Source organism: Heterocephalus glaber, unplaced genomic scaffold (assembly GCF_053883595.1).
Source record: "Heterocephalus glaber isolate CG9 unplaced genomic scaffold, H.glaber_assembly_v1.0 deba00001446, whole genome shotgun sequence".
In the NCBI taxonomy this organism is placed as follows: domain Eukaryota; kingdom Metazoa; phylum Chordata; class Mammalia; order Rodentia; family Bathyergidae; genus Heterocephalus; species Heterocephalus glaber.
Genome location: NW_028258298.1, coordinates 426,838 through 442,953, shown reverse-complemented (window position 1 = coordinate 442,953; position 16,116 = coordinate 426,838). Strand labels below are relative to the sequence as shown.

General features: G+C 40.8%; 1 pseudogene; it reads left to right on the top strand.

The window, feature by feature from the left end:
* The first annotated feature begins 549 nt into the window (after positions 1-549).
* Positions 550-1,055, top strand: LOC101717263 (serine/arginine-rich splicing factor 12 pseudogene; annotated as a pseudogene).
* Positions 1,056-16,116: the final 15,061 nt, after the last annotated feature.

Genomic DNA, 16,116 nt, shown 5'->3' with positions numbered 1-16,116 from the left:
AAAGGGCATAGGAGAACCAGCAGTGGTGGAGAGGGAAAGGAAGGGAAGGGACAGGGGATTAATAAAAAAAAAGAAAATGGAGTTGTTGTGGCAGTGGCAAAAGACCAAGCGGGACCTGAGGGTAGGTAGGGAGCAGCCATGTCTCACTACACGAGGCCCCAAACACCTTCCTGTTTGTCAGGCACGTTGCAGATGCCACCACAAAATCTAAAGCAGTCCACAGTAGCTGGCAAGCACCCCCCAGTTTGAACCAACCTGTTAGCTAGAATCCAAGCATAAACCAAGCAGGTGAGACAAAAGGCACCTAAAGTTCAAGCATCAAGGAGTAAAGAGGGAGAGTGGACACAGATATAAAGACCTGGAAGAGGGGAAGTCTTTATCAAGCAAAAGACAATGCCAACTTTGAAACTTCAGCTTTCCTACATTTACTCAGAGTTCCAGAGTCAAAGCCAAGTCTGATTTTGCTGGTTCTGCATCTCTTATAAAGACTATCTTGCAAGTCTTAAAGAGTAAAGATCAAGGTTCAAGATCAAGTGACATTGAGCACCAGGGCAAATGAAATCAAAAGAACAGCATCCTTGTTCTCCAGCTCATCACAGGACATCAAGAAGCCCCAGTTAAAGGAGAACTTGAAGTAGAAGTTCTTCGTGGGGAAGAAACAGGAGGTGTTCAGATAGCCTTAAAGAGTCTCGTCACAGGTGATTCTTTTATAGCCAGTCTAAATCTCATTCTAAATCACTACCAAGTTGGTCTACCTCAGCATGGCAGTCAAGAACTCCAAGAAGGAATTCTGGTTCTAGAGGATGGTCAAGGTCCAAATCCTTACAAAAAAGGTCCAAGCCAATAGGAAAATCACAGTCAAGTTCACCTCAAAAGCAGACTAGCTCAGGAACAAAATCAAGATCACATGGAAGACATTATGACTCCATAGCATCTTCCCCTGTAAATCTCCCAAAGGGTATACCAATTCTGAAACTAAAGCACAAACAGCAAAACATTCTCATTTTCGGTCACATTCCAGATCTCGGAGTTATGGTTATAAAAACAGTTGGTGAACAACAGAAGAGTACTACATAGTCTTTAATATAAGTTATTATATCTCTCATTATGTTAAATAAAATTTCAAGGCTTAAAAAAATTTAAAAAAAAGAAAATTATGAAGCTGTAATATATACACGTAGGCACCACAGCCCATTGGTCAAAGGTGACAAAGCAAGCCCAACTCATACCCCATACCCTATAAGAGATGGGATCATTCTGGTCTAGTCCCAAATGGTACTCTTAGGTTTCAACCCCATTAAAGCCTGTCCTGTATGATGGAACTTGCTTGCTTTGTTTTTCCTAACAAATCCTGCCCAATATGTATCTTTCTGGGCCACTTATAACAAAGAGAGGTCTATGTAATTCACAATTCTGCAGATTTCAGGCTTTGTGCTAAATTATGCTGGTCTCTGGTGAAGGTCTCACAGAAGAGAATGAGTGCACATGACAGAGACAAAGAGCAGGAGAGTGATACTAGTGTCCCACTGAAGTATCCTCAATCCCTCCTAAAGGCAAACACCAGGGACCCAAGAACCTCCCACTAGGCCTGGAACTTGATGTTCCACCACCTTTCCCGTTCTCACACCAAGGCCAGACTTTCAAAATATGAACCTTGGTGGTGGAGATCATATCAAATCAGAGCAAAGGTTTCAACAAGTGCTACCTTTTTCTTATTATTTTATCTTTCCTTTGATCCCAATGAGTGGTTTATTTCTTTGATTTAGCCTTTGTCAGGAAAGCATAGTTAGGATGCAAGTGTAGGAAACCCTCCCTAAATCTTGCTGTATCTTTAGGGTTTTGTGCAGTGTTTGATGCATGGGAAGGGATAGATTACTGGAATGACTGGATGGTTAAAGCCTGCCTTCTCCATTCTGGCAGCAGATTCATCACCAAGTTTCCATTTATTCTGGAGTTGATCCTTTGTGGGATCAGGGATCTCACACAGTATTTGAATTGGTGTGGCCCTATAGCAGGCATGGTAAGCCTTCAGCAGTCAGTAGCTAACACACTCTGCTTAAAAGCATTTGATTTAGGTTTAAAATGATTTATAATCCCCTCCTAGGCAAGAGAGACATGCCAGCTTTGAATCCAGGCAGCAGGATCATGCCCTTGTCCAAATCCTGAACTCTCATTGCCCACTCCTTCCATCTGCATGTACCTCAAACCAATTCCAACCCAGCTTTCCCTCTTGACACTACCTCTGTGGTCATAGATTGTTACAGCTTTGCTGAAACTCTGCCTCTTGAAGTTGAAGGCCTAGAAATTTTTATTTGCTTCTTCTCAACACCTCTGAGATAAATATTCTCATATATGTTGGGCAAATAACAAAATAATGACACAAAATATAGCCTGTTGTCCAAGGATATGTGGTAAGCAATCAGCAGAGCCTGTAGCTCTGGGTCCCAGACACACCAAATCTTCAAAATACCACCATGCTCCTGCTTGCATTGCAGATAATTTGCCTTTCTGTGTGCTAGCTTGGGCCTGCCAACCCCCACTGGTATTTATCCAGGACTTTTCTTGCTCATTTTGACTTCCTCTACAGTATTTTTTGTAGATATCATATGATTCTATTTTTTACTACCTAGAAGTCTGCACTCACTGAATGTGGAGTGTGTGTGTGTGTGTGTGTGTGTGTGTGTGTGTGTGTGAGAGAGAGAGAGAGAGAGAGAGAGAGAGAGAGAGAGAAAGCTACAAAGCCCTCAGAATTTGTGTTCTCATCATGAAGCCAGTTCCCACCACAGCAGACAATGGCCAGTGTCCTTGATTCTCCCCACAGACTCCTCACTGATGATGACATCACCCATCTGACTGCTGCCACATCCTTGGACCAAACCCTTATGCCTCTTGATGTGCTTTTTCCAAGGCAAACCAAGACTTTTGGAGAAATAAAAAATTATTTCTATCCACAGGGCCAGAATGTCAGGTTTTCTTAAGCAGCAATCAATCAGCATTATAAAATGCTCTGTGAAGAGAAACATAAAATGCAGTGTGTGTGTGTGTGTGTGTGTGTGTGTGTGTGTCCTTGCAAATGGACACATGTAACCTTTACATACTCCCACTTGGCACCTTGTCAGTTTTTCTAAATAGCAAGACAAAATGCTTTGCACTGAAGCATCTATAAGGTACATCACACTGGTGAAGGAGTTTCCATGGCAATGCTATGGCAGGAGTTGCAAAAACAGCTTGAAGAAGTGAAGCAGCCTGGATTATGTGGGCTCCTACTCCACCCAAAGTCTGTCTGGGTGATAACTGGGGTCCAGGCAGGATATCAGGAAGCAGAATCTCTGATTTCACAGAACTTCCTCAAATGGAATCTGGGAAATCCAAGGATTCCAGATCTCAGGTCCTGGTACCTATTTCTTCCTTTGTGTTATACTCCCAGGAATCTGGGAGACTCTCAAGGGTAGGTGTGTGTCTGACAGCTCAGACAGTGGTTATTGCTAATTATTTATCCCTGTCATTTTTTTATCAATTAATCCATCATGGTTGGTTCAGGAACTCCTTGGCTCTAGACATAGAAAGACATGAATTTGCCTTTGAAGTCACCAGACCAGTGGCAGAGCCCGTGAGGAGAAAGCAGTTTTGTGACAGTGGGCTCTTTGTGTGGAATAAAAAGCAAATACTCATCATTTTAGGAATTTTCCTCCCTCCTTGACTTTACAGTAGACATGGAAATGAGGAAAGGCACTTAAGTTCCATGTAGAACTAGAGCCACTGAGAGTGTGAGAGGCTGAGATCTGAGGCCTAATGCTAGAGCAGAGGACAAGTGTCACTTGGCTCTATGGTGGCTTCTCCCATCTCTCTGCACATAGCATCACCCAGGGCATGGCAGGGAGGACCTAGAGCAGCTTAGAGCAGAGAGAGTTGCAGGGCCCAGAGGGGCTGACTCCTGCCACTGAGGTGGCTGCTCCTGCATTGCCAGTATGCTTCTGGTCTGCAGGTTCCATGAAGTCTAGAAGAGCAGGAGGAGGCCAATGAAAATAGAGCCAGAATTGTTGAAAATTGTTAAGATTTAGGGAGTAGTTTGGCCCCTGTTACATCTGAGATACATTGAAAAATACCATGAAGTCTTTGCCCTACATTTCTGACAGCCAAGCAAGAGGAAAGAGCATGTGACTGACCCAATTTCCTGATGAAGTGGAAGTAGTCTGATTTCCTTCTAGCTATTTTGAAGCTTCATAGCAATAAGAAGTCAGTTTCAGATCCCTGTACCTGTACCTTGATGGGGTCTTCTTGTGTCCTCCATCACATTCTCTGCATGCCTTGATCTGCTGTGACTTCCTGTGGACTGGGAAGAAGAACATAGCATAGCCCAGACCTCTGTGGAGGGGAGGGCTAGCCAGCCTCTGTTTCCTCTTTCCAGCTGCAGCCATTTCCAGTTCTTCCTAATGTGAGGGACTCAGATCATTTACTCCAATGATTCCACAGAACCCAGCATATAAGTATTGTAGAGTCCTCCTCAAGGCTTTTTGTAAGGACAATGGCACCTCCAGATCACACACAATTTGAACAATTTAACCCTGCTCTAGATATTGCCTCAAAACCTAGTAGTGCCAGTGCCAGTGTTGGGTGCCAGTTCTGGCTTATTCAGCCCCTTCCATGTCCTAACTAAGGCCTGCTTGTACAGCCTCAGACCAACATCATGATTGTCTATGAAGTGCATACTGTAAAGTATACAAGGGAAGGGTTTAGGGGTGAAGGGTGCACAGATAATGGGGAAAAAATGAGAACCAAGATACATCATGTACAGGTACAAGCACCCAAAGATAAATGAAAATGTATTGTATAACTAAAATGTACTAATAAAAGAATTTAAGAAAAAAAAATTTTAAAAAATAGGAATTTAACACATGACAATATTAGGGGTAAAAAGGGCTCATTGGTATCATAAATACCCTCCAGGAAGGTTTAGAATAGAGCTGAACTTTGGGAATGGTGTAACTGAGGGACATGACTGCCAGGAAGATCATTCTCCTTTCTCCCCTGCTCCCTGCAAGTTAACTTTTATTTCTCAAACAACATTGAAATGTCATTGCTCGGCACATACTTCACACCAGGCTACTGAGGCAAAGAGATGGGCTTTGTTAAAGCCTATGTTAAAGAAAAAGAGCTTCAGGAAGGCCCCAGAAAGGCCTAGATTGGGTCAAGGGCTTGGAAACAGAATCTAGAAGAGTGCAAGGATTCTTATTCTGAGCACCTTTATCAGTGCTGTCTGCCCTCTTCTATGCTGCATTCTAACTGCAGAAGCTCAGAACACAGTGTCTGCTCACTGCTGGCGTTGATGGAGGCAGAAGAGAGAAGTAAGTAAATCCCAATGATGGAAGTGTCTGCTCTACCTGCTTCCCTTCTGGCTCATCCTACTCTACCTGTTCCTTTTGGAATCCTTTAAGGCTGGGCCATAAAGCCCTTTACTTTTCACTCAACACTTCCCCTAGAGTGCCTCATATAAAACTGTGGATTCTATTATCACTGTGTACAGATGGCACCCAAGGCTGAGCTCCAGATCAGACTTCTCTCCTGAGCTCTAGATGTCCACTTCCCACTGCATCCCACTGTCTGTTTCTGAATGTCTCAAAAATCCTGAAAGATAAACTCCCCAGAGAGTTCATCATCTTTCCTCTCTCACTGTTTTCTTCCCATACTTTTCTCCAGCAAATTAAAGTAAATTAATTTTCATCTCATAACGCAAACTAGAAAACTAGCACTCTGTTGCTTCTTTATTTTCTCTCACCCCATAATTCAAGTCATTGCTGAGTTTTTCTTCTTAAACGGCCATCAAATTCATGAATTTCTCTCTGTATTCACCACAGTTCTTGTCCAAACAGCTATGATATCCTACCTAAGTTTATGAAACTGTTGCCTATTTGGTCTAATAGCCAATGTTTCCACAACAACAAGAATGATCTTTCTAAAACTCAAAATAGATCATGTTATCCACTTTGTGTAAACCCTCCAATGACTATTCAATGATATTTAGATAAAAATATAAAACTTTCTTGTGGCTTGTGACACCTGCCTGATAACACAAATGAAGGTGAAGGTGCTGAGGGAGACCTATGAACAACTGAGCCACGCAGGACTCCCATGTCAGTTTCAGCACCATGACCAGTAGAAAAGACTTAGGGCCCAGGACCTCTTCATCAGAGGTCTCTGGTGTTTGAGTAATCTGACTCTCAGATCAATAATACTTAATAACTTAATGAGACTTAATAAATCAGACTCCACTGTCACCTACCAGGGACAATAGATCCTCCTTCAAAGTAAAAGGCTCTAAGCCTGGAAGCCATTGAGGTGAATTGTATAAAACTCATGGATCTAAAAATCATCTAGAGCATGGCACAAAGCACATGTATAGATTTGTTTCAGATACACTTATAGGAATGTTATTGCTTATATCTAGATGCCCCTCCCAAACCTCATGCATTCAGGGTTCAGGCAGAGGGGACATTACTAGGACCTCTGCAGTAAGTCCTAGTCTCCTGTGAGCCATGACAACACAAGGTAAATTAATTTATTAGAAAAGATTTAAAAATAGACTTAGAGAAGAAGCTGAGCTTTGAGCCTGATCAATGCTGCTCTGGGCAGCAAAGATGAAAGACCCTGAGCTTGCCACAGCTTTATTTGATACCTCCAGAGTAACAAATTTAACAGATGCCTCGGGGGGCAGCAGGGTAACAAGTGACTCAGAGGACAGTGGCTGTGGAAATCCTAAAATGGTGAACTATGCTGATGAAGATATTCTTCCTCCCAGGATGTCTTCAGCTGGCGTAATCTTGCCCTGGAGCTTTACAGCATCACCATACCATTGAGGTTTTAGCTGTTACTGGAGGTGAAATTGGAGTTAAGTCTTGACATGCCATAGCTGTCCTGTAGGCAGGAGAACTAGGCCTAAACATAATTTAACTGTGAATAGATTTTTTTCACAAAATTATGTAGAATTTTTCCAAAACACTCATAGGTAGGTCTTCTTGAAGGTGACTGGATCTAGGGTATATGAATATGGATTAAGGGTGTGGTAGCTAAATTAATACATTGATTGGCTTAGAATAGTTCTGGCAATGGATAATGGGAAGACCCATCAAGGGTTGTAGATAACACCAGCAAATAGGCAGGTAGCCTAAAAGGAATACAAGGGAAGACAGAAGAAAGATTGCTGTTGCTTCCTGCCTGGCTGCCATGGATTATTTCTCTTCTGCCATGCCCTATGCCATGATGGCCTGCCTTGGATCCAGCTGACTAAGGACAGAAACCTCTACAAAGTGTGAAGTAAAATAAACCTTTCTTCCTTCAACTTGTGGTTGTCAGGTATTTTGTCTCAGTAATGAGAGAGTAACTAGGAAAAAGGGCATGGCAAGTAAACATATAAGCATGAGGAATGGAGGTAGTCTTTCAAAGTTAAATATCACCATGTGAATTTTCAGACTAATGCAGACATTCTTTTATTTTAATTTTACTTTATTGGTACATTTTAAGTATACAATATAATGATATTCATCATTGGAAATTTGCACCTTTACATAATCTCTCTTGGTTCTTATTTTTTTCCCATTCCCCTGCCCTCCCTTCAACCCCTTCATCCCACATTATTTACAAAGACTTTGTTCCATTTTTTCATTTTCTCATATTAATTCCATTTCCCTTCTTTCCTTTCTCCTCCCTCTCCAATTCCCCCTCCCTCTTTGACCCTTTCTTCTTATTTCACTTTACCTATTATACCTTTTTAGTTCTTATTTACAATTTTAGTTTCTCACATTAGGGAAACTATTTGGTATTTACACAAGTGTGTCCTCTTTATTTCACTTAAGATTATCACCTCAATGAGCATCCATTTAGCTATAAAAGTCTCTAATTTCTCATTTTTTATGGCTGAGTAGTACTCCATTTTGTAAAAAAAAAAAAAAACCCACATTTTCTTTATCCAGTCTCCAGTTGGTGGGCATTTGGGGTTTTTCCAAGTTTTAGCTATTACAAACTGTACTGCTATGAACATGGGTGCACATATATCACTGTGGTATGATTCATTTAATTCTTTGGGGAAGATACCCAGCAGGGGAATAGCTGGGTCAAAGGGGACTTCCACTCCTAGTTCTTTGAGGTATCTCCATACTGATTTCCACAGTGGTTACACCAGTCTACACTCCCACCAGCAGTGGAGCACTGTTCCTCTTTCCTCACAGCCCCGCCACCATTTGTTATTGGTTGATTTCTTAATAGCAGCCATTCTTTCTGGAGTGAGGTGGAATTGCAGCATTGTTTTTATTTGCAACTCTCCAATGACCAGTGATGTTGAGCACTGTTTCATATGTTTATTTGCTATTTCTACTTCTTTGTCTGAAAAATGTCTGTTCATTTCAGATGCCCATTTTTGGATTGGGTCTTTAAATTTGGGAGGTCTGATTTTTTAAAGTTCTTTATAAATTCTAGATAGTAGACCTTTGTCTGAGGGACAGCTGGTGAAAATTTTTTCCCACATTGTGGGTTGTCTTTTCACACTGTTGGTGGTTTCTCTTGCTGTGCAGAAGCTTTTCAGTAAAAAGAGATCCCACTTGTTGACTGTTTGTGCTAGTTCATGGGCAAAAGAGTTTTATTCATAAAATCTCTTCCTACACCAAGGGCTTCAAGAGTTCTTCCTAAACTCTCTCCCATCTGGTTTAGTGTTTCTATTTTAATATTTAGATCTTTAGTCCATTTAGATTTTAGTTTAGTGCATGGTGAGAGATATAGGTCTAGTTTTAGTCTTTGGCAAGTTGAAACCCAGTTTTTCCAATACCATTTATTAAAGAGGCTATCTTTCCTCCAGTGAGGGTGTTTGGCACCTTTGTCAAAGATGAGGAGGCTGAGTGTGTCTGGAGTTGTTTCTACATCTTCTAATATGTTCCACTGATCCTCAGGTCTATGTTATTGCCAGTACCATGCTGTTTTTATCACAGTAGCTTTGTAGTATAGATTCAAGTTGGGGATTGTGATACCCCCTGCCATGTCTCTGTTGCCTAGAATTCCTTTTGCTATTCTGGATCCCTTCTTCTTCCAAATGAATATTTGGATTATTTTCTCAAGGTCCACGAAGTATCCTGCTAGGATTTCAACTAGGATTGCATTGAATCTGTACAGCAGTTTTGTAAGTATGGCCATTTTCACTATTTTGATCCTTCCTACCCAGGAGCAAGGGAAGTCTTTCCATTTTCTGATATTGTCTTCAATCTCTCTTTTCAGACTGCTATAATTTTCAGAGAAGAAGTCTTTGATTTCTTTTGTTAGGTTGATTCCTAGGTATTTCAGTGTTTTGGATGCTATTGTGAAAGTAATTGTTTGCTTTATTTTTCTCTCAGTGAGTCTGTTGTTCAAGTAGAGGAAAGCTATTGATTTTTGTTTGTTGTCCTTGTATCCAGCTACTTTACTGAAATTTGTGATTAAGTCTAGAAGACTTTTGGTGGAGTTCTTGGGGTCTTCTATATAGAGTGTCATGTCACCTGCAAATAATGACAATTTGACTTTGTCATTTCCTATCTTTATTCCTTTTATTTCTTTCTCTTGTCTAATTGCCTTGGCCAAAGTTCCCAAAACTCTATTGAATAAGAGTGGTGATAGTAGACATCCTTGTTTTGTTCCTGATTTTAGTGTGAAGGATTTCAGCTTTTGACCATTTAGTATGATATTGGCTGTTGGTTTTTCATAGTTGGCTTTTATCAGATTGATGTAGAGACTATTTCATTTTTTGTAGGATTTTTATCATAAATGGGTGTTGGATTTCATCAAATGCCTTTTCTGCATCTATGGAGATAATAATATGCTTTTTGTCTTTGGCTCTATTGATATAGTGTATTACATTCATTGATTTGTGTATGTTGAACCATTCCTGCATCCCTGGAATGAATCCCACTTGGTCAGGGTGTATGATCTTCTTGATGATCTTCTGCATTCTATTTGCCAGTACCTTATTAAGGATTTTTGCATCTATGTTCATTAGTGAGATTCACCTATAGTTCTCTTTTTCAGTTGTGTCTTTCTCTGTTTTGGGAATCATGGTGATGCTTGTTTCTAGAAATGAATTCAGGAGTATTGGTTCCCTTTCAATTTCATTGAGGAGTTTAAAGAGTAGTGGCAGTAGTTCCTCTCTAAATGTCTTGTGAAATTCAGGAATGAAGCCATCAAGACTCGGGGTTTTCATCATTGGTAAGTTTTTAATTTTCTTTTCAATTTCATTGATATTGGGTCATTTTGACCCAATTTAGAATTTTTAGGTCTTCTTCATTCCACTTTGGTAATTCATAATTATCTAGGAAACTGTCCATTTCTTCTGTGTTTTCCATGTTATTGACTTATAGGTTCTTGAAAGAGGTATTGATCATCCTCTGGATTTCTGCTGGGTCCATTTTAATTTCATTCTTTTCATTCCTAACTGCATGGATTTGGGCCTTTTCTTTCCTTTTTTTGATAAGTTTGGCTAAGGGTTTGTCAATTTTGTACTTCTTTCAAAGAACTAGCTATTGATTTCATTGATTTTTTGTATTGTTCTCTTAGTCTCCATTGAATTGATTTCTGCTCTGATCGTTATAATTTCCTCCCTTGTATGAGCTTTGGGTTTGTCTTGCTCTTCTTTTTCTAGAAGCTTGAGGTTCAGCATCAGGTTGTTTATTTGGGCCTGCACTGTTTTCCTAAGAGGAGTATTCACTTCTTTGAATTTTCCTCATTAGACTGCTTTCCTTGTGTCCCACAGATTACAATATGTTGAATTGTCACTGTCATTTAATTGAAGGAGCTATCTGGTTTCTTCTTTAGTTTCCTGTGTGACCCATTGGTTATTCAGAAATGTGTTGTTCAATTTCTATGTGTTTATGAAATTTTTGTGATTTCTTTTGCTATTGCTCTCCAATTCCATCACACTTTGGTCTGATAGTACACAGGGGATAACTTGAATTCCTTTTCAGTTACCTAAATATGTTCTACAAGTGAGTATGTGTTCTATTTTGGAGAACAACCCATGTGTAGCTGAAAATAATGTGTATTCTGATTTTATGTCGCAGAACACTCTGGAAACATCTGTTAAGTTCATTTATTCAAGAGTTTAATTAAGTTCAAGTATTTTGTTGCTTGTTTTGTGTCTAGTTGATCTATTTCTGACAGTGGGATATTGAGTCCCCCCACTACCATTGTATTAGTGCTTATATGATTTTTCATGTCTGTTAGTATTTGTTTTATATAGTTGGGTGCACTCGTGTTTGTTGCATATTTGTTCATAATTTTCATCTCTATCACTTGGATTTTTCCCTTTAGAAAGATGTATTTTCCTTCTTTGTCTCTCTTAATCAGTGTTAGTTTGAAGTCCACTTGATCTGCAAAGAGGATAGCTATTCCTGCTATTTTTGGATTCCTCTCACATGGAATATGTTTTTCTGCCCTTTAAGTTTCAGTCTATGAGTGTCTTTTTGAATTAAGTGTGTTACTTGTGTGCAGCATATTGTTGGATCTTGCTTCTTGACCATTTTGACAGTCTATTTCTTTTGATTGGTGAGTTGAGACCATCAACTTTGATGGTTATAACTCATACATATTCACTTATCGTTTTCATGACTTTCTTTTTGTTGAACTCTCCCCCATTGCATTTAATTTCATGTCATGCCCAATGTATTCATGCTGCTGTGCTTCCTGGGGTTGTGATCCTTGTTGTCTTTTCCTAGGATATTGTCTAAAATTTTTTGGAGTGCTGGTTTGGTATTCATGAAGTTCCTAAGGTGCTTTTTATCTTGAAAGTATCTTATTTCTCAATCAATTTTGAAAGATAGTTTTGCAGGGTACATTTTTCTTGGTTGGAGGTTGTTTTCCTTTAGGGCTTGAAATACATCACTCCAAGCTCTTCTTGCCTTGAGAGTTTGCATTGAGAATTCTGCTGTGATTCTGATGGGCTTTCCTTTGTATAAGATTGGTTTCTTTTCTCTCACTGCTTGTACAATTTTGTTCTTCTGTTGAGTTTTTGGAATCCTATTATATGCCTATGTGTAGACTTGTTTTTGATCAAGGCTAGCTGGAGTCCTATATGCCTCACTTATCTGTATGTCAAGTCCTTTTCTCCTGCTTCTGAAGTTTTCTGCCATTACTTCTGTGAACAGAGTTTTTATGTCATATGATTTCTCTCCTGTTTCTTCATTGACTTCAATCTGTCTTATGTTATTTTTTCTTTGCATCGTCTATCAGCTGCTGGATTGATTTCTTGTGATCCCTTACAATTTTAAAGCAATTTTACTTTTCCTCTTCACTAATTGCAATCTTATCTTCTATATCTGAAATTCTGTCCTCACATTGTCTCATTCTGCTGTGTAGACTTTCAATGGAGTTTTTAATCTCCTGTAAATATGTTAACATCTGTTTTATGGATTCCATTTGTTTCCTATATTGGGATTCCATCATGTACCTCAGTACCTCTATTTTTTTATCTGTTTCCCCTCAAGATTTATTAATAATGTCTTGCACTATGGGCCCAATCCCTGATGTTGTCTTAAGAAATCATTTCTGATTTCAGTTTTTCCAGTTCCTTTTTTGTTGCTAGTTCAGGGATTCCAGGTTGTTGAATATCCAAGTGTTCCATCTTGTTTTCCTTTGGGGTTGCTTTAGGTGATCTGGAAGTCTGGTTCTGAGGCTTGTGTATGTGTCTTCTTATTTCGACCAGTGAGGTGTCTCTGCTGGTGCCCATGCAGCTCACCTCCTCTGTGCTGGGAGCAGTCATAGGTTGGCCCAGAAGCCTCCTCCTCTGCACTGAGTTGTGACAAGTTGACTGAGAAGCCTCCTCTGTGTTGGGGGTGGGGGTGGCAGGTTGGCCTGGAAGCCTCCTTCTTCTGCACTGGGAGCTGTGGCACATCGACCTGGAAGCCTCCTGCTCTGTGCTGGAAGCTGTGGCATGTTGGCCTGGAAGCCTCATCTGTCAATGTAGATATTCTTGATGTCACTAATAGGCAGAGAGGTTTTAAGTATGGCCCCTGGAACCCAGCTTACTGGCTCAAATTCTGTTTATGCTACTTTGAATGCATTACCGCACTTATGCATCACTTTTCTCACCTATAAGAGGGAATTAAAAAATACCACATTTCACATTTCTTAAGATCAAGATGAATTCAATCTAATTGATGTAAAACACTCAGCACAGCTTCCAGCTCATAGATAGGTCTGGGTAGAGTGTTCATTTTTATTTTTGTCTGAAAAAACATGTCCCAGATTTAGAAAGAGAGATACCTTCACCAAAGCCCCATCACATCACTTGTCATCTAGATGAATGCAGACAGAATAATTACTTTTTTCTAGGTCATTGTTAAAAATTGTAAAATCTTGATGAATAGGTCTTAGAGTTTGGAGGAGGTAAGCATGCATGCTTTTGTAAATGCTTGGCACATAGTGAGCCATAACAGACACCAGTTTTTACTCTTGAATACCATACATATCACCCTTATGAAGATTATAACCTAGAAGGTAGAGCTTAGATGGTACAAAAGTTCAATAAATATCTTGATTAATATACATTAGTACCTAGAAAAATAGTTTCTTGTATTTGTAGCCTAACATCACAAATTCATAACATTCCTTCTTCTGTAGGCATTCTTCTTCTCTGGGCCAACTGTTCTCTGGGTGACTTTTCCTTGTCCTTTGGTCCTTTATAGCACAGATGGCCTAGCAATGCAGGGGCCAGGCCAGGCACTGTGACTGGCTCTCATATTGGCAATTCAGCAGTCATCCTTTGTTTAAGAGCTCACCCTGGGTAAACTAACAGACTAGTGCTGCCAGCACTGAGCTGCTGAATATGTCTAATTGGTACTTATTCTAATCAGCTCATTAGAAGGTCACAGTGTCCACATGGCTGTGCAGGAAGTCAGACCTGTCTAAGAGCCAGTATAGTGGCCAAGAAAATGCACTAATTAAATGCTTCGCCTGGCCTGCTTCATCCTGAAACTGTGACAGGTGGGAAGCCAGTCAACTCTGAAGTTTGGTCTCAGGGTTTTCTGACTGCTAACATCTGGAAAAGGCTAAAGAGAATAAAATGAGCCACTGCACACAGAACCCAGCACCCTGCCCATAGCTTACTTTCATCCATGCATCATGTAAGTATTGGATTGTATCCAAAGATTCGCATGTTTTCATTGGGGGTTTTAATATCAATTAGACATATACCTGGCATCCTCTGCTTGCCTTCATGGGCCAATGGCTGCCTGCCATGACATGGCTCTGAGGCATGGCTACATCTCCCCTACACTACCGTCACAGAACTGCAGGGCCCAGGGGCTCCCAGGCATCCTCAGGTGCTCTCATGTACCTCAGCCTCTGTCAGGAATTTTGAGGTGCTCTCACTGGTTCTCTGGTAATCTCCCAGGCTCTGGCATTCTCCCAGCCTCTCTTAGACATTGTTGGGTGCTCAGATGTTCTCAGCCACTCTCAGAAGTTCTCAGATGCTCTCAGGACCTCTCAGAGGCTCTCAGGCACTGCAGACACTCTCAGTGCCTCTCAGGGCTCTGAGGTTCTGTCATCATGCTCAGGAGCTTTCAAACACTCTTGGGTACTCTTAGATGTCCTCAGCTACGTAAAAACCCTCAGGTGCTGTCTTCTTTCAGGTGTTCTCAAGTCTCTCAGTGCCACATGTCCTGTTGGAGCAGCAGAAAGTAGAGAATAGTAGCATGTGCTTTGCCATTTGAGAAGCCCAAAATACAACTCCCATCCAGTTACCACTTCTAGACATATAACATTGAATAATAATATACATAGCTTCTGCAAATTTGCAGAATACATCTTTAGAATAATAATAATGACACTACCTCATTAGATTGTGATGGGGGTTAAATAATATTAACATCTTACAACATGCCTGACATATGACAAAAGCTTATGGCAAAGGCTCTTTCTGCTCATCAGTGCCTTCCCCACCCTGGGACACTCTCCTTCTTCCAGGACACTTCCAGGCATAAACATTTTATGCAGGGAAGCTTTTTCCAAACACTAAGTCCAACTGCCAGTTTACATACACAAAGACTGTGGGCCAGAGGGGCTCATGTCTTGGCAAAATTCCTCTGCTGCTCCAACTAACCCCATCTTGACAGCTCTGGTAGTGAGAGACAGATGCAGTTGTATCCTTTGTTGTTACATGACTTTGGTGACAAAGTCTGCCTCTGAGAACAGAGATGGAGAAGGTTCAGAGGGATGGGAAGTCTCCTTCTAGAGAGGTTCAGCCCACCTTGACCACTGTCTATCCATAAGGGTCAGGAGTGGCAGCAGTGAGCCTGAAAACAGAGTGGACAATCTTTTCTCAGGAGAGACAGAGACAACACTTTGCAGGAATGTACCATCCCTGGAAAAATTCACATACCAGCCCACACCCTCCAGTACTGCAGGAGAAGCCCTCAACAGCCCTGGAAGTTGTGTTTTCTGAGGCTTTGTGTGCAGAAATACCCATCAAGTGTTTGCTCCTCTGGCTTTCCTCATTGATTCATTCATTCATTCAGGAAACATCAGAACAGCTTCTCTGAGCTGGAATCCTGACAGGCACTAAGAACTCAGGTACTAACTGGACATAGACCCTGTCCTCAAAGACCTTGCATACTATGAAGTCACAGTGAGTGATTAACAGAGAGGAAAAGGCAGGTCCCATGAGGTGCAGAGTGAGCCCTGGTCACATCTCCTGGGGCACTGAGGGAGCCTTCATGAGATAGTGACTTTCAAGAATGAGAAAGCATTTTCTAGGCAAATGGGAAAGGAAATTACAACCAAAGTTACCCATGTACAGAAAGTGGAGGAATTAAATAGGGGTCTAGGACATTGGGTAGTTGTTGTATGGCAGCATATCAGGTTAGGAGGAAGAAAGTTTTGTGGTAGAGGGAAAGTAGATCCCAAAAAGCACTGGAAATTAGAATCCTGTAAGACCTTTCAGAAGACAGGAGTCAGGGTTCAGGGTCTTCTCTTTATCTAAACAGCTGTATCCAGAACATGATGACTGTCTTAGTCACTTTCCTTATCACTAGTACAAAACACCTAACACATAACTTAAAGGAGAAGTTTATTTGGGCTCACAGCTTTTAGAGGTTTCAGTCCCTTGTCAGT